At 38.1% G+C, this 18,470-nt stretch overlaps 1 protein-coding gene, 2 long non-coding RNA genes and 1 pseudogene across 3 annotated transcripts in view; 2 read left to right on the top strand and 2 right to left on the bottom strand.

The window, feature by feature from the left end:
• LOC130694165 (serine/threonine-protein phosphatase 6 regulatory ankyrin repeat subunit A-like) overlaps positions 1-18,470 on the top strand; it is a 29,498-nt gene that overhangs the window by 4,830 nt on the left and 6,198 nt on the right. The window lies entirely within an intron of this gene.
• LOC130694175 (uncharacterized) lies at positions 386-1,505 on the bottom strand. Its single transcript, XR_009001952.2, has 3 exons — positions 1,242-1,505; positions 1,094-1,179; positions 386-1,019 (listed from the first exon to the last, which is right to left on the bottom strand). It is a non-coding gene; the product is annotated as an uncharacterized LOC130694175 (long non-coding RNA).
• LOC130694172 (uncharacterized) lies at positions 6,626-8,401 on the top strand. Its single transcript, XR_009001948.2, has 4 exons — positions 6,626-6,945; positions 7,028-7,145; positions 7,214-7,704; positions 7,918-8,401. It is a non-coding gene; the product is annotated as an uncharacterized LOC130694172 (long non-coding RNA).
• LOC130694168 (tubby-related protein 4-like) lies at positions 13,492-16,759 on the bottom strand (annotated as a pseudogene).

Below are 18,470 nucleotides of genomic sequence, written 5' to 3'. Positions count from 1 at the left end.
CCTTATAATACGGAAACAGAAATAGAGACGAGTAGAAAGCGACACATAGCACATCCTTTGTGGATATCAGTTAAAATGGCAATGATGAAACTCATCAGTTGGTCAGCGGAATTTGGCGCTTTTCTTACCCCAACCCCCAGCTCCTCGACAGCATTGCCAACACAAGCTATGAACCAAATAAAACAATTAATCGGAAAAAGATGGCGATGGAAGTATGAAATGTTGGACTGAATTTCATATTGCAAATTGAATTTAAGAATTTCGAATGATTAAGAAATCAGGTTCTGAAGCTGATGAATTTTTAAGATATCAACAAACAGCGTTGCATTCGCCAAACCAATGTCACTTAACAGAGTTTTGTATTGAAGAGAATCGTCAACTAGGAAATATAAGGTAAAAATAAAAAGAATTCAAGAAAACATTATTTCATCATGCTCAGTTTCCAGCAAGAATTTCAATCCTAAAAACCAACAGCCTGCCATTTAAAAAGAATCTGAAGTCAAGCCAATCGTCATACCTGAAAGTTGACCCTTCATCTGGAACAGATCAGCACCATAAAAGATTATTACCTGAAGTGCGGAACCGAATTTTTCGGCAGAACAGATGAGCACGATAAAGAAAAAACATTACCTGAAGCGTGAAAAACAAACAGTTCGGCGGCAGCATCATAGGCCAGGGGACTCCTAAGACGTAATTAACACCAGAGCAACAAGGAACAGTCGACAGAAAATCGCCACAGCAGATTCTGAATAGAAACAGGCGGAATTAATTTCTCAGAAAAAATAATAGCTACAGAGTGAAGGTAATTGACGTCACCATAGACAACCAAACAACATTGTCCTTCAGCCTGGGGTGGTAATTGAAATAATTACTCGAACAACAGAACGAGAAGCAAGGGAAAAAAATTACCAAGACGACCTCAACAACAACATTCCGCCACTAAGTGAACGCCAAAGCAAAACCCAACATGAGTGTGACGTTCAGAATGCACTACAAGGGCACCAAACACCATCCCAACTCTGCTAAAAAAAACAAGCACAGAAACATTAATTGGACAATATGAATATAATCGTAAATTGTTGCCCTCACTTACGGCACAACCCATAGGCACAAATAACCACAGCTGCTTCCTACGTGACAATGCAATATATCCCTTTCAAGAATATGGCACCTCACTAACTATTGAATGGGGAGAAAGACGTGGTGATCGGGAATAAGGCAAAGTAATTTAACATAAGTACCCGAGGGATGAATTCACGAAGGCTGCTCGATGCAAAATCACGGCAAACAGACCAATACGGCAGCAATGGTGCCATGAAATGTCGACGCATCAACGCTGAAAAACCCTGAAACGAAACTTTAAAGAGATATTAATGAAAACCGTCACACAAACCCAGCATTAAGAAGAGCTCAGAACGATGAAGTGACGACGAGTATAGGTAGGACATTGCTTATTGGTTTGAATTGCAATATGATTTCAACAATGATTTGATTTTGTTTTTGTTACCGTGTTACCATGATCAATGAATTCGGCCCGTGTTTGGCCACTGTAGATCAGCTGTTTTTGAAGTCAGATGGCGCCAGAAAATACAAAGGACGTATGCCAAATCATTCACTACTGATAAAACAAGGCCCGTAGATTATGTCACAAATGGACAAGCATGTCTGTGTTGTCCATTAGGTGTCAGCACAAGTTTAACGAAGGTCATCAAACTTGATTGTTGTGAAACGTTTTTCTCTCGTTATCAATTAAAGGCATTGGTCATTTGTAGAGGTTTAAAAGGAAGCCTTCACAACAGTGTCATTCGAAAATTGTACATTACGGAACTATTGAGCTGTCCTGTATTTGATTAGTACCGAAAGTATGGCGGAAGGCTTAGGTCAAGTGTTTGAAAGAAAGTTCGTAGTTCGCGATGATGAAACAAAAATAATTCGAGTACATCGTGTACACAAAAATAAAGAAGAAGCTTTGCTAAAGTTAAATCACCCAAACATCATCAAACTTCTCCAATGTGGAAGTGACGATGAGTATATGTAGGATATTTCTTATTATTTCAATCACAATATAATATCAACAATGATTTTATTGTGTTTTTTTATCGTGTTACCAGGTACTATGGATTGGATGCATGTTTGGCCACCTTAGATAAACTATTCTTGAAGTCGAATGATGCAAGAAAATACAAGGGACATATGCCACATCATATCAATGGTTTGCTTCAATTAGCTTCTGGTCTCGGATACCTCCATTCAAATAATTTAGTTCACGGAGACATCATACCAGAAAATGTCGTGATAGTGGTGGAATCTGCTAACCAAGACGAGGTTACCCTCAAATGGACAAGTTTTGGTCTGATCAGAAGTATCAGTGAAGCAAAGCAAAACAGTCCCATCAGAAGAAATAAGGCATGGTTAGCACCCGAGTTGCTTCAATTGACAAGACCTATAGGAAATGTAGATGAAACCAGTTATCCAGAAAGCGTCAAGAGTGACGTTTTTGCACTGGGACTTGTTTTCGGTAGTCTATTCTTGAACGGCGAACATCTCTACGGTTCCACCGAAAATGAAATTGCCGACAACATAGTTAAAGGAAATCCCATCAACATGCAAAGTAATCCCTGATATACTATAACGACATTGTTTTCTGATTAAAAGAGGTTCATTTCTTTACCTAGAAATGGATGGCAAATTACGCGGCTGTTACGGGAATGAGCTATTGGCACAAATGTTGAGAAACGACCCCAATGAAAGAATAACATCAAAAGAAGTAGTCGTTCAATTACACTCGATCAAGAATAAGGTAAAAATGAATTTAAGTCGAACAATCACATTAAACACATGCCAATTATTTCAATTTAGCTCATTGGAAAAGAAAAAGAATTGCTTGAATTGTGTGGGCATGATTCGCGATTGGATTTAACGGGAAAAATAAAAGAATTAATTCAGTTCGGAATTAACCTGAACGCAAAGGACAAAGAAGGAAGGAATGCGCTTCACCTATTGTGTCGGTACTATTTAAACCCTAAATTAACCAACGCAATTCAACTTGTAATCGAAAGCGGGATAGACTTGAATGCAAAGGACAATAATGGAATGAATGCCATTCATTATTTGTGTCGATACAATTCAAGCCAATACTTATTCGACGCTATTCAAATTTTGATTCAATCCGGAATCGACGTGAAGGCAAAAACTAACGATGGATCAAATGCGCTCCATTATTTGTGTCGAGACAATTCTAGCCTAAATTTATCCAAAGCAGCTAGGATTTTGGCTGCATTAGGAGTGGATCCGCTGGCAAAGGACAAACATGGATGGACTGTGTTGGATTATTGGTGTAATAACGAGAAGAAGGAATTGAAAATTTGGATCGATCGCGCTGTTCCTCTAATAGGGGAAGGTTACTTTGGCGCGGTATTTAAAGGGAAATTCGAAGGTCGCGAAGTTGCAGTAAAAAGAGTTGAAATACGTCATGTGAAGAAAATAGAAGAAGAAGCTTTGCTAAAGTTAGATCATCCAAACATCGTCAAACTTTTTCACTGTGAAGAGGACGCTGACTTTATGTAAGACTTTTTTATTCTTGTTTTAAATAACAATATAATTTCAAAATTGATTGGTTTTTTTTTTGTTTACGTTCCCATGTTCTAGGTACTACGCATTGGAATTATGTGACGCTGCTTTATATCAACTGTTTCTCAATTCGGATGATCCCAAAAAATACAACGGACGTATGCCACGTCAAATTGAAGTTTTCCATCAATTAGCTACAGGCCTGACATACATCCATTCAATGAAATTAATTCATCGAGACATTAAACCGAGCAAAATCCTCATCAAGCAAAAGCCTGGAGAAGATGAATCAATAATAATGAAATGGTCTGGTTTTGACGTAGCCAAATCCGTAAACGAAACGGGATATCATTCGTGGACTGGAGTGATAGGAACCAGAAAATGGTACGCACCCGAAGTGCTGGAAAAACTCATCAAAGGAAAAAAATCGGACAACGAAGAGTTTTGGGGAACCGTCAAGAGCGATGTGTTTTGTCTCGGCCTCATCTTCGCTTATATTTTGTTGGAGGGAGAACATCTATTCGGTTCAAGTGAATATAAAATTCACCAGAACATAATTAGAAACGATCCGGTGAATATGAAGAGTAATACCAATTTACTTCCATACTATTTTACTCTTCTATTTATGAACACTTGGTTGCTTAATTCTAGAAATTGATGCCGAAGTGCGCAAATATTATGCGGATGACTTACTAACGAAAATGTTGGAATACGATCCGGAAAAAAGAATTAGTTCGGCAGAAGTCGTCCATCAACTGGAAACCATCAAGAAAAAGGTAATATTATTTTTTTTTAAGTTAGAGAGTAGCAACTTTGGCAATCGAATATTTTTTAAATGACTGAAAAATAAAACGAATCGTCCAGCAAAAATTATGTCCCATCCTTTCGCCTTCGCTCAGAGGCTTAGAATGAAATATCGAGCAAACTAAAAACTGGTTAAAATGCCTAGATGGTGTTATGAAACGACATTCATTAAAAAAAGAGATCAGTTGCAGTGGTAACTTAAGAATCCATTTATCTGATCTTATCTACGAGACATAGCGCAAACGTCATTTCTTCTTAGTTGCAGCGTATTTTCCAGATTGCGAAAGCAAGTCTCAAGGACGTTGTCAAACTATTCCATAAATCAAGAATGATAGACTTTCATTAATCCTTACCATCAACATTCTATTCTCCTTTTTCTGGAATTAATTAAGATTTGTTGACAAATTTGGCACCGTAAATCACATACTAGTCATACTCGACGCTGTCAGATTTTTAAGTTTTAACGTTCTCGTACGTAAAGCACATTTTTTATGGCGTTGGATTAACAAAATTTCTATAAACTAGATAAATATTAATGTATACGTATTGAAGATATTTTGTAAATGTGAATAAAAATGAAACAAATATTCGCTGACATCTGGCAACATTTTCCCCTTCCTTGTAAATAGTCCAAAAATGGCGAAATCCGTCACGGTTACATTCTTTGCTAGGGAGAGCATTGAACTTTCAGTGAAGAACCACCACTCGCCAATGGCTGACACGCGTTCTGGACATTGTGCTGGTCCTGCAAGAGCGACTTTGGGCTTCTCCATTTGGAATCAGGAAAACTTTCTGGTAATTTGTTACATTAAAGGGTTTAGCTAGTCATTAAGTGCAACATCATTTATAAATTTAAAGCCAATAGTTAATTATATTGATAACTTTCTAGATGTGTTGGGAGGAAAGCACTTCCCTTATCTGTGAACTTCCCGCCTAAAACTGCCTGAACGCAAAATGGTTTCCCTGCAAAGCATGGTGAACGTATATGTATAAGGTCGTAAGGGAATGGTTGCTCAGTTCTTCATACAAGTGTTTTTATTTCTGTAGGTTCAGGTCTCTCCCCATGAATCATTATTGTTGTTGGCTGGAATGGTGGATTGAAATCTTCCATCACCCTTGTGGTTCAGTAATGTTATATTTCATTTGAACTGCTGCTGTGTTTCTCTTTTTAAAGATATTAATTTCCAATTTTGTTTTTAGTGTTCAGATATGAAGACAGGTGTTTGTTCCTAGGCTTGTCAACTGGACAAGGCCGGCGTAGAGCAGAGTAGGTAGCTAAAATGAGCTTACATTTTTTTAGTGTTAAGAACGTTATTGAAGAAGAAAGCACAGATCCATAATTCATTTTCAATCAATCCATAAGATAATTAATCTAGCTCAAATATGATTACTATTTGCTGTGATGTGAGATGGGTCATGTCGTCTATTCCTGTAGGGTAGTTCAAAAAGGTTTCCTGATGTACTGGCAAAAATCAGTATCAGATTATGGTAAATGAATACTAACACACAGGTAAGTCTTACACTACCAAATCATATTGTGCTTATATGAACATTGTGTCCCATTTTGAAGAGTTACCATGGAAGAAATGTGCAAGTGTTGCTGTTGCAGTTGGCAAACATGTGGTGTTTAATAGATGAATGTGAAAGTTACACATAAGCCACAAGTAAATTCAAGGAAAGGTTTCTTAAATTAGATTGCTGTTTAGCATCCATTTCTTTAATGTTACTTTTGTTAAGAATATTAACTTTATGTTTCAGATTTAACAACCATGAAGATAACTCAAGTAAACGTGTTGGACTAAAGGTAGTTGGTGAAAAAAGAAAGGTAACATTTCTTGTTCCATTTACATACCATCTTCTAAAAACATTCAAACAAAAGAACGAACGTGTATCTTCTTTCAACGACCGTCCTAGCAGATCTGTTGATGTTCAACATAAGCGTCGTAGTGGCGAATGCAATGAGGGGCAGTTGCTTACTATCGTGGTTCTATATTCTTATTAATTTTTTTCTCTTAATTGTTATTAGCTAGCCGGTCTGTTGTTGCCAGAAGTGATTTGGTGTGGAGGGAGTGTGGGGGTGGGTGTGGATGGGAGATGTGGAAACGGAAACAGCCGACGTGAAATTCATCATTGTCGGACGCCCGTCAGCTGCTGAGTATAGTTTACTGTTATAATTCGCGTACTTGTTACTAACTGTGCTGGTGTTCTCTGATTTGATAGGTACTGAGCTGCTCCTTCCTAAGATGTTTTGTTGCTTAAATTGCCCGGCAAGGAAGATTGGGATATTCGGATATTATTAATGGATAAGGAGAGATAGTTTCGCATATAACCATCAGGCTAGGAGTTTGTGTATAAATTTGTATCCGATATGAGTGGTGGTGGTGTGGTACTTGCTTGAAAATGGAGATTAATGACATTTTGTTCGTAGGTGGATGGAATGATTGTTCTGGAAATTTGCTATACGTATACAACGACTACTCGTATCGTGCATGATAGGAGGTGGAAAGGAATTGAGAGGCTGTTAAATGATGTTGGACAAAATGGAAATGTGATTCAGAAACAGGAAAGGTGGTAAGTTTTAATATTTTATTGTATGTATTGTTTTAAAAGCTTCTGTTGTATTACCTCAAACAATTTGTTTGGTGTTAAACAGCTGTGAGGATGGGAGTTTCGGGGATTTCCTGTCTGCACGTCTATCTTTGTTCGATGGCCGGTCCAGCAGATTATTGAAGACGCCCAACATAAGCACCGTAGCAGTGAATGCGTTGAAAGTAGGTGCTACACCATTCGTGTTTTAATGTCATTATTAATTTCCATTTTTTTCTTTATTTATTCTTAGCTGGGTCCAATTTATCGTTGGATGAATTGGTATGATTAGGGTTAAACTACTAACTACTACTGTTCCTATTATATTATACTAATACGTACGGTAGGGATTAATTCACAATTTTTCACTATTTGTGTCATACTTGTTAACATTTTACTTTAACTGATTATTGTTGCGGAGTTAACTACTGTGCAGATTGGAGATTTTGGTTTGCTGTATCGAAATCATGAGCCATTAAGAGGTAATTATTTATTTGAAAATAATTCAATGTTTTCATGCCATTTTGTTACTGTTTTCCCAGTCTACGACTTGGATCATTTTCAATCAGATGGTCACAGTCCAGCGATATTTAAAACAGGCATTTCTTTCTCTGATGAAGGGAAAATTGCAATGATTGATAATAATTTTCATATAGTCCGACGGATTGTTGGGCGACTTTTAGTGGCTTAATCATCGCCAATTAGGCTATTGGAGGCATCAACGCACAAGTTGCACTATTCTCGGTAAGTGTTTCAGTTCGTACCCATCGTCCATGACAATGACTAGCTGCATGTATAGGTTGAGCTGGGCATTGCGGAAGCTGAAACGTGCTGTTAATACGTTGTTTGAAGTGTTGTTAAAAAATTTATGATTCTATAGCCTTTTGCAATGATTTGATCTGTTTAAGTGACACTTTGGATTTAATTAATTTGAATAGATAATTTTCTTTTGCATAGGGGCCAAAAATACGTTGATGGAAATATGACCGTCTAGCTCTAGTAGCCCGAATTGGGACATTGAATGACATTCAAGTTATCGCACTTCTTCCCAGCCCGTCATCTTTATGACAGTCGGTGTGTTGTGCGAGATATTGTAGAGACTAACCAATTTTTTGTTTTTTACTATCTAAATTAATTTAAAGGGCCCGTATATAAATAAGGTAATTATCGGGAATTAAGGAGGGAGAAGAAAAAAAAAACGATTTCTTTGAACTTATTCGCTTACGCTTAAAAGTTAGAGCCTGTTCTGCAAAAGCCGTTTAAAAAATTAAGAAGTTTTTTTTAGAATAATGCATGTGAAAATGTTGTGCAGTCAATAGTTGTAAAATGTGTGAAATTTATGGTTGTTTTTCCAATCGACATCCCGTGGCTGGCCGTTGGTTAGCAACGTTAGTTCTTATTACTAATTCATAATTAACTTTCACGGAGCTAATGACAGGTTTGTTATATTAATTTAATAACACAAAATACGATTTTTTTCGAATATTAACTAACGATTTTGCTTAAGTGCATACAGTTTGTTTCCTGAAAGGGAATGAAGTGATGGTAAGTAGGTTTAAATTTGGTAAGAATACGTTGTATAGAGTAGAAAATACCGTTTCTGAATTTGCCGAATGTTACGCAAGTGAAGTCCGTTGACTAAATTAATTACGAAAAATGAGAATTTTGCTATAAATTCTTATGGAACGTCAAAGACAACAATAATTTGATAAATGAAAAGGAAAATTTTTTTGAACAAATTGGATAGAAACAAGGCGTTTATTTACATGTAAATTCTAAAAAGTTAGCAAAATTATTTTTGATGTTGGATGTATTCAAATCTATGTGTTTCAAATCTATGAACATAGCAATCATGTAATACTGATGGGAAAACTGTAGCATCATAATATTCAACGACCGTTGATAAAAATATTATTGGCAAGTATACTGTCAAATCTTTAAATGAAATGATCTCGAATGTTATTCCAACACATATTAACATTACTAAAAAGTAAAATTTTTTAAATACATTTATAGTCGTTACTATTTTTCAACTCCGTAACAATATATTGATGGTAGAACATGTAATACAATTTGATATCAATGTCGAAGGCATGTTTCGATGATCTGTTTTCTACGTGAAAAAAATAAAGAATGTAAAGTGGAAAATATTTAATAATAAATAATAATTAATATATCTCAACAGGAAGAAAAAAAAAGATTTCGAGGTCTTTGCAAATTTAAATGATTATAGTGAATCCAGAAAAAGTGAATTTTAAATCTCCGTGAAATCCATTCCGTGAAATGATGTGGTAAAGTAAAAATATTATGTGTCGAAGTTGGCTAAATGGTAAAGCATCTGATTCATAAGCCAAAAGTTAGATGTTCAAACCTCTGCAAATCCATGGTTCATAAATCAACGTTTATTTATTCCGTCTGAGTGACATTTTCTAATACCAACAAAAGTTAAACGAAAGTCACCACAGGTTTCCTGTATCAATTGCCGCAAACACACTCAAGAAGAAGTATAATCATTCAAAAAATTTCCAAGTCCAGAAGTTGATCTCCAAATGACGTGGACTGGAAGAACAGTTTAAACAATATTCATGGCTCAGTGGTAGAGCATTGGATTAGTAATTCGAAAGCAATGGGATCGACTCCCAATCGAGTGAATCAAATGATGAAAAAGACTTACAGTTATGTTAGGACCATTAAACAAAATTATTACAAGTGTTTATATGTTCCCCTGAATGACAACGAAACGTAGAGACAACACACGTATTACTCGTAGCTTAATGGTTGAGCATCGGCACAGTATGCCGAATTATCATGGTTCGATTCCAGTATGAATAGATATTCGATAAATAATATAAATGCATTCAATAGGGAATATTAACCTTACAATGGTCGTAAGTACCACTTGGCTTAACGTGAGATAATGTTACCATTACGGTTACGGAAACTGAGAGTGGCAAAAGTTAAATTGCGCATGATATCGAAAAGTACTCGAGTAAACGAAATTCAATATATAAATTTATTGTGATAACCCTACACTGACCATTCATAAAATAATTATATTTCTTTCACAGACTCAACTGCAACATCTAACACGTGTGTATCCATTTAAATGTTAGTGTATTCCAGGCTGTCTGAGGAATCGAACGTCATACAATTAACATGCCAAACCGGCGGCGTTCCGTTCAGCCATGACGGTCATTACTAACAATGATTGGAATTCGAATGCCTATCTACGTATACACAGCAGACAAGGTTTTTTAGTACTATCTACTTAATAAAGAACGTCAACGGTAGCTTAATGGTATAGTGTCGGAGTAGCATGACAGTAGTCTTAGGCTCGAACCCCAACTCAGCTATCAGCTACATACTCATAAATAAATACAAACGTAAATTTAAAAAGTTTTTATTGTCCCTCCATCCACCCACTATTCCACCACTTTACATGACAATACAATATACAACATACATACAAGACACACAATACAACTAACAGGTTGGCTGCCACGCCCCTACCACTACAGTAACTACATCGCCATCTGATGGATGGCGACAAAAGGGGACACAATGGTCCGGGCTGATGCAATGGTGGAGACCGTTGTGGAAACGCACATCCCTGGTCTCCACCACACATCGAGTAAAGGGAGGCCCTAAGGTGCGTTGCCTGGGTGCGCCTTACGGCGAATTTTGGGCAGTGGCGACTACTCCACCCCACGGCATATTGACCATGGAGTAGAGCAGCGCGGCCCGTCCCTATCAAGCTAAAAAAAAAAGGGGAACAAAAAGGGGCGTGGCAGCCAACCTGTTAATTAGCACACTATACATTACATAAAATAACAACGATACCACGAAGACCACGAGGCGAAGACGAGGCGACCACTAGGCGGCGACGGGCGAAGGGATGACGGGGCGACGGGCGAAGCGATGACGGGAAGACGGGCGAAGCGATGACGGGGTGACGGACGAAGCGATGACGGGCGAAGCGATGACGGGACGATGGGCGAAGCGATGACAGGGCGACGGCGAAACGATGACGGGCGAGGTGAAGAAGGGCCTTTTTTTACTTAGGCTTGCTGTTCGTAGACTAGGGAATTTGCAGGGCCAGCAATTTTCCGGATGATGAGGCAGGCTTGGTAGTCCTGTAATAAGATATTAAGTTTTTAAAAAAGTAATACTAAAGAAAAAAGAAACTTAAAATACTGAGGTGTAGTGGTGTTGAGGTTCACGTCAAAGTGTGGTGACTGGCAAGGTGGAAATTGTGAGAAGACTGCTGAACTTGTGATTTCCAATCGTTTTCTACACAGTTGTGAGGCATACGCTGCACTTCCCATCACATTCAAACTTACGTACAATGATGAGCTTGCAAAGAATGATCTTTTTTGGCCAGCATTCTTTGCCATTTTAGTTTCGGGCTAAAAATAAAAAGCAGAATTATGGCAATTGTAACATTGAATGCCAAAATATGAGTCTAATACCTCGCTCTTCAACTCAAAATCACACTACTTGAAAGGCTCAGTCGAAATGACAAGAAGACTGCATGCCAGCATCCTTTCCAATATTGGTTTGACGAGCTACTTCTCAACAGCAGAATAATGGCAATGGGATTCTTATTGGAAAATATATGTCTAGTACCTCTTCACGAGCATGAGAAAAGTATGATGGATAGTTGCTGATAAAATTAAGTGGTAAGTATGATGATAGTTCACCACACCTGTTACCCTGTTACACAAAAAATAATCCATTGATAAGTGTCACTTGATCAACACAAAAAAGGAAAACACTTTTTGACACACCATTTGATTTGATTGAACTTCTACGAGCACAAAATAGTTTGATTTCTGACACTACAGCTGATGAACTTGCATTGCCATCTAGCGGAAATTCAATTTCGTCAGATTTAAAAATAAGCCCGACAAAAAAATTAAGCCCGACTTTTCGGTATTTTTTAAATTAATGTTTGAAACCTAGATATTGCCATAATAATAGATGATTTGAACTCGTAATTCAAGGATGATGTCGAAACTTCAGTTTGTTTTTTCCTGGAATTTATGGTTTAGGAGTTATTCAAATTCGACGTGGTTGTTATAAAACCCCTTTAAGTAGAGGTAAAAACCACAATTAAGAATCAAAAACAAAGCGCTGTTTAGAGAATAGACGCTACACTTATGATCAAAATGCTTAAAATGTTTGGAATATTAATGTTCATTTTTTACTTTTTGCAAAGTTGAAAAAGAAATTTTACCGGAAGTGACCGGACGTTGCCTATATCTCCAGAAATACTGGACCCACAACAAAACGAATATGATTTTCGTGATCCCCATGAAATTTAAGGTGTGTCTGACCTATTTTGATCCGTTTTTGGCGAAAAGTTCAGTAGTTCAGGGAAATTTGCGATTTTTGACGATTTTCGGGTATTTTCAACTGACACATGGATTCGATCCCAAATTTCACGAGGATTACGAAAATGCCTGTTTTTTTTTGTTCAGACCAACCGATAGTGAGTTATTAAGCATTTAAAAACCGGATCTTAAACCGGAAGTTGACATTTCGGAAATTTAAAAAATGAACTATGTTCTCCATTACAAGATACACAAGATCTGCATAGTTTCAGGCGTAAACTATAGAGATTAACATAATAGGAGCTTTCACAGGTCTTAAAGTTCAGTTTTCAGGTGCGGCCTAAATACCACTTCAAAGGACTAACGCACATATAACAATTGAAGCTAATGTTTCACAACCATCACCTTAATTTGGCAGCCATCCGAACTAAGGTGATAGTGGAACAGACATGGTTATAACCAGAAGAAAGTAAATTGGAGGTCCAATTCTTGCAGAATATTGATAGCAAATAGCACATCTTGTAACAATATTTTTGTCATAATCAGTGATTTATCTTCGACATGGCAGATCATGTTTGCCACACAAATACATGATTCAAACTCGCAATCCAACGGTGGTGCCGAAAATTCAATTTGGGTTTACCTGGAAGTTATAGTTATGGAGTTATCCAAATTGGAAGTGGTTGTTATAACACACTGCTTTGCGTAGAGGTAAAAACCACAATTAAAAAACCCAAACAAAACACTGTTGAGATGATGGAAACTCAAATACACCTTCCTAACGCAACCTACGTTATGACTACTGCCTAACGTTTATATCATGCGTTTTCTGTAGTTCCAAAAATCCCGCTACGAACGCCACGGGTAACGTGGCCCATAACTGTGAAAAATAAGCCCGTTTTTCTATGTTTCCAAAAACTCCCGCTACGAACGCCACGGGTAACGTGCCCCATAATCGTAAAAAATAAGACTGCATCTCTAAAAAACAGTCTCGTTATTTAAAACTACTACTTTCCTATTTTTTATTTCTTAAAACCATAATGGTGCCACACAATTTACATGATCTGTACTCACAATTCAACGGCAATGTGTTAGATACCTGTCGGTCTCATCTTGCAGGAAATGTAATGTCCCGGCCAATTTCCCTCTGCGCTGCTGTCATTTATCCATCTTCCCATTCATTAACGTGTATTGAAAACTTTCATAATAAACAAAGGAATGACACGTGGAATAAATTCTCACAGTTACGAATGTTTGTTTAATATCACATTGACCATCTCTGGACAGATTTATCCAAATTCCATTCTTATTTCAATTGTTGAGTCACCAATGCCACAGCAAAAGCCTGGACAGCTGAGAAAGGATACTGAAAATCTAACGTGTAGGCATTCCCATCGATTCTGCTAAACTGCATAACCTGTCAATCATCTCAATTAGAACATCATCAAGCTTCAGCTGATAATAAACTACCTGTTTTCCTTATAATTCAATCTGAAAATTTTTCGCAGATTCTTGGGTCACTCTCCCTCCAAAGTCCAACTGATAAACTTGACTGTGTTCGTTCCACAACGGGACTTTGTTGTTCAAAACAAACTCACATCTTCGTCTCGTCTGAGCTGGTGGCTCGCATTCTTCACCATTAGTTGCTGAATTCTTTTCAGCTATCCATGTCTGTCGTGGCTAACATATTTCATTAAAAATCTATGTGGTTGAGAACTGATGACCACCATTACCTAATCGAGCAGCTGAGCTTTGACTACGCCATCTAACGGCCGGTGTAGACAACATGATCCGCGAGTCAGAGTTCCACTCGATCCGTAACATTTCGTCGAGTGTCGTCTGAGGTTGATGTTGAACAGCTCGTCGATGATGAGTCGGTAAAGCTGGGGGTTCCATCCGGCTCATTCCGGCTTTCCGTCTCAATCGTAAATTAGGTGTCGTCAGCGGAACTATGGGCGGATATTGTCGGTTCGATGATTCTCTATTGCTTTTCGAATTATCGTCTTCGTCCGACGGGCAGATTGAAATTGATGGCCCTTCTTCTACTTCAGTTCCAGGTGAAGAATCACGTAAATCGACCACGCCCAATGTCATTTGACGCGGTTGAAGGTGTTACAATGACGCCGTGTACGTAATCTGACCAAGATACGCAACTATCGTCCGTTTCGGAATCCGAATCAGACGAGTGCTGTCCAGCAGTGGGACGATTTCGCCTGAATTTACGTCTAAGGCCAGGACTAAGCAATTGCTGGAATTTGCTGGCCGATGTAGGTGGAGGAGCTAACAGCAATTCGGAGCTCTTGTTCAACAAAGGCTGACTTTTACTCATGTCGTTGCTGGAGAGCTTTTGCGGATCGTAAATAACAAGCTCAGGTCTTATTCTGGACGTTGGTTTACCCTAAAGATATCGTATAAATAATCGTTTTTTTTTATAGCGACAGCAACGATGACAATAAATAAAGAGTGTGGGCGAGAGAAATGAAATTGAAAAGACAACCTTGAGAAGAGGAAAGAGTCCGCCGAGGAATTCGAGATAAGAAGGTGAAGCCAACACCTCCACCGCTGCTGGTTGGAGCATCAGGATCGATCAGTCCGTCCATTCCATGCCAGCCGGCAGAGTCTTCTTCAGCGCGTCGTATCATAGTGCAGTAGAGCCGTGTGTTACCCGGTAGCGGTTTGCAGACATAATCTCGAATACGTTGCTCTTCCGGAACATGACACTTTCGAAATAATTAAACAAATGCGTTTAGTATTGTTTTCTTATCATTTAAAAACTAAAACGATTTCTTACATAGATGGTGCTGGAAAAGAGGGAAACGATCAAGTTACGGATGAGCCTAGGTATTCGGTCAGTGAATATGGGGTCGTCAAGTTGGTTCGGTACGGTTAGACATCGTCTGAGTTTGAGACGCGCTAAATGCTGCAAGAAGGCGATCCTTAGCGGTCGCGACAAGAATATTGCACCCAGCTTGAAGATTTGGCCGTTGATGGCTCTTGACAGTTCCTCCATATATAATCACAGACTTTAATACCGAATTGTAGGAGAATTTACATGTCTCGCGGTGAATTTGAATGGCCAATTCACGAGTGGGTGACACAATTACAACTTCTGGCTTTTGCCCCATGGCATGAGACGCACCAGCAACACCTTGTTCTAACAATATGTTCATAACTGGTGCCAAGTACGCCGCCTGCATGAAAAAATGTAAAAATTTTAGATGACTTAATCAACGAATAACACGAAGGGTTTGTTGAGTATCTAAAACGCAATTGGACCTTTCCATAGTCGCAATCACCAAAGTGCCCACTCAAAATTACTTTTACTTCAACTAACCAAGTTCATAACGACCCATTCGAATCAAGCCAGTAGGAGGGCATCAAGGTTCCAAATTATACAGCGTTAATTAATTGGATTACCGTTTTGCCGGAGCCCGTGACAGCACAAGCACTTAAATCTATTTTGGCAAGAATACCTGCAACTGAAGTTTTCTGAACATGTGTTGGTTTTATGTAGCCAGAATTCTTAATGTTTTGAAGTAGTAGTTGGCGCAGGCCGGCTTCTTCGAAAGATGTTATGTATTGAGGTACATCTTTTCCTGTAACCTAAAGCAAACCCAATAGATATTTTTAAATCATAAAATACATTTTCGAGAAACGGCTTACCTGGAGGACGACTTAATCATAATTGTTTAAGTGTTCCCCACAGACGATGCCCTTAAAACAGTTCCTTTTTATGGCATGTCAAAGCATCCGAAATGTATTGCTCACGCTGCTATCCATCTTCCGTCAATTCACTGAATAGATTTGGACAGCCTTTCGAGGTTTGGCCAGCTTCATGACACTAGGGGTAAAACAATGAGCACTGGAACATAAAATATTTTTGTGAAGATACAATTGATTCTTACATTGTAAAACTTGCTGCCAGCATTTCATCCTCCTTGAGGAAAACCCCTTGCTTCATTGCCTTCTTCTTCGTTAAAAATGAGCACTAAAACTGTTGTTTATTTGTTTACCTTATGGCAGGCACGACTTCCACCACCACCACCACCGCCGCGGCCCTGTTGTGGACAATCCTTCGAGAAATGTCCCCCATACTATAAAAAGCACCAAGAAGTTAAGTTCGAATACATTTTTGATATTTTCATTTTACTTTGTGATGTCAACGGACCACTACCACCGTCCCCACCAGCTTGCGGACACTCTGGCAATATGTCCTTCTCCACACTGTTAAACAAAACAATATTTAAGTAATCACACTATGAATACAAGGAAACACTTACCTTGTGACGCTAGACAGAAAAAAAGTAGATCAGAATGAAAAATTTTTTTACGCGTGCAGACACCAGACTGCACGCGTTAAACCAATCTAAAAATAGGCCTTTTCTTTTGTTGGTGATGAAGATGGAGTTTTCTGTCCTATTTGTTTCTATCATGGACTGTGAGGTCCACCATTCAGAACTCTACATCAGCAACAATCTTTTCTCAGTGCTCAGGAGCTGCAAATGTTGTGAATGGAAAAATTGTTATTAAAAATAATTTAAAAAATTGTTGTAACACCAAGCATTATTAAATGACTTGCCTAACTAAGGAAACCGTTGGAACCACAATGTTTGTCTCCACAATCCTGAAATGATTGAAATGACAAGCTTGGTTTATTTCATTAATTTAAATTTTAAAGAAGTACAAAGCCTGACTGCATGGTTGAGCAGTTTGGCTTAATGGCTTTTTAAAAATGCATGAAGGTAGCAATAACCATTATCTCAATGTGCCTGTCATGCTTACTTTTAAGGACACAAGTTACCATCCATAATAGCAAGCAAATAAACTCTTCTTGTGTTCACGGTATGAGATAAAAATAATGGCAAAGAATAATGCAATAGTGGAATGTGGAGAAGTAATATTACCACACATTTATGGTCCTTCTTAATGGAAATCTGGCATGGAAATGAGAGCACGAGGGCAGATACACCACAAAGTCTGGTTCACAACTTGTGAAATTCTCTAAAATAAAAAAAAACAAAACAATGACTCAGCATGAAAAGAATTACTTCTTATAGTTTCTTCTTAATAACGTACCATTCATTTTGTAATTTGAAAAGGAGTTTCAAATATCAGGCATTCTCAAATTAAAGTTTCGGGTGGTGGTGAATGTTAACAATATTTTCTTGACGAAATATTTACTAAAGTATTACTTTACCATGGCTGCCTCATGTGTCCAATATTTCGCGAGTCAGATGCACACCACCAGCTTCACACACGACAAAGAACTAGCAAATGGCGGCTGAAGTCGGCTCACAAAACTGAAGCAACGTTGCGACTTATTTCAAAATGGGCGGCGAATTCAACTTCTGCCATAACTATTTTGTTTTCTTTTGCGCAGGGACATACTATGCAAAAACCAAATTAAAACAAGGAGATGGCTGGTTGTCTTTCGGGTTTACAATGGTAAGTTTTGTATTGTTGAGAAAGATAAATTCACGTTGCGGCTCTCGTGCAGTGCACCAACATCAGTAACACACACACACACAAGTCCGTGCCAATTGTGAAATACTTAACCAACTGTACCAAAATACGTATTTTTTCAAAATTATTTGGGCGTCGCTCAGAACGAAAATTGGACACGAATTTAAAAATCAAAAATTATAATCAAGTGAGCCTCAACGCATGGATAGGAATACGTAATGAGGTCCACTTGAGCAAAAAGGTACAGAAGTGAACCCAAAAGACGAATAGAATCCGATATGTAAACAACTTATTCGATTGGTAAAAATTATGGGTAAAAGAAAATGAAATTAAAATGGAATAGTTAATTCACTGATCGGCCCTTGAAAAAAAAATCAGACAAACAACTGGGAGAGGGAGTCGAGATCCTAGCGTCTTCTGAAATGCACATGCAAAGCGAAAGCAAAAACAAATAGCTACAAACCTAAAATTGGTGCAGATAACTTCCCCCGCTATGAATTGCATTCAAACGCAGAACGGCCACCGAAGAACTATCTTGTTTTCACTGGACGAAAAGGCGTGGTTGTTGCATGTGTATTCAGGCTGCAAATTGTCTTTAAATCAACTATCCTTGCCATGGCCGCTCTTTTCTCTTTCTAGTCAGTCATCTAAATAACGCACTACATGAATAGCAGTTTACATATTGTTCGGCAGCAATTTATCCACGTAGTTCAC

The sequence above is a fragment of the Daphnia carinata genome, chromosome 6, assembly GCF_022539665.2.
Source record: "Daphnia carinata strain CSIRO-1 chromosome 6, CSIRO_AGI_Dcar_HiC_V3, whole genome shotgun sequence".
In the NCBI taxonomy this organism is placed as follows: Eukaryota; Metazoa; Arthropoda; class Branchiopoda; order Diplostraca; family Daphniidae; genus Daphnia; species Daphnia carinata.
The sequence above is the reverse complement of the archived record's forward strand: the minus strand, read 5'-3'. Positions and strand labels throughout refer to the sequence as shown.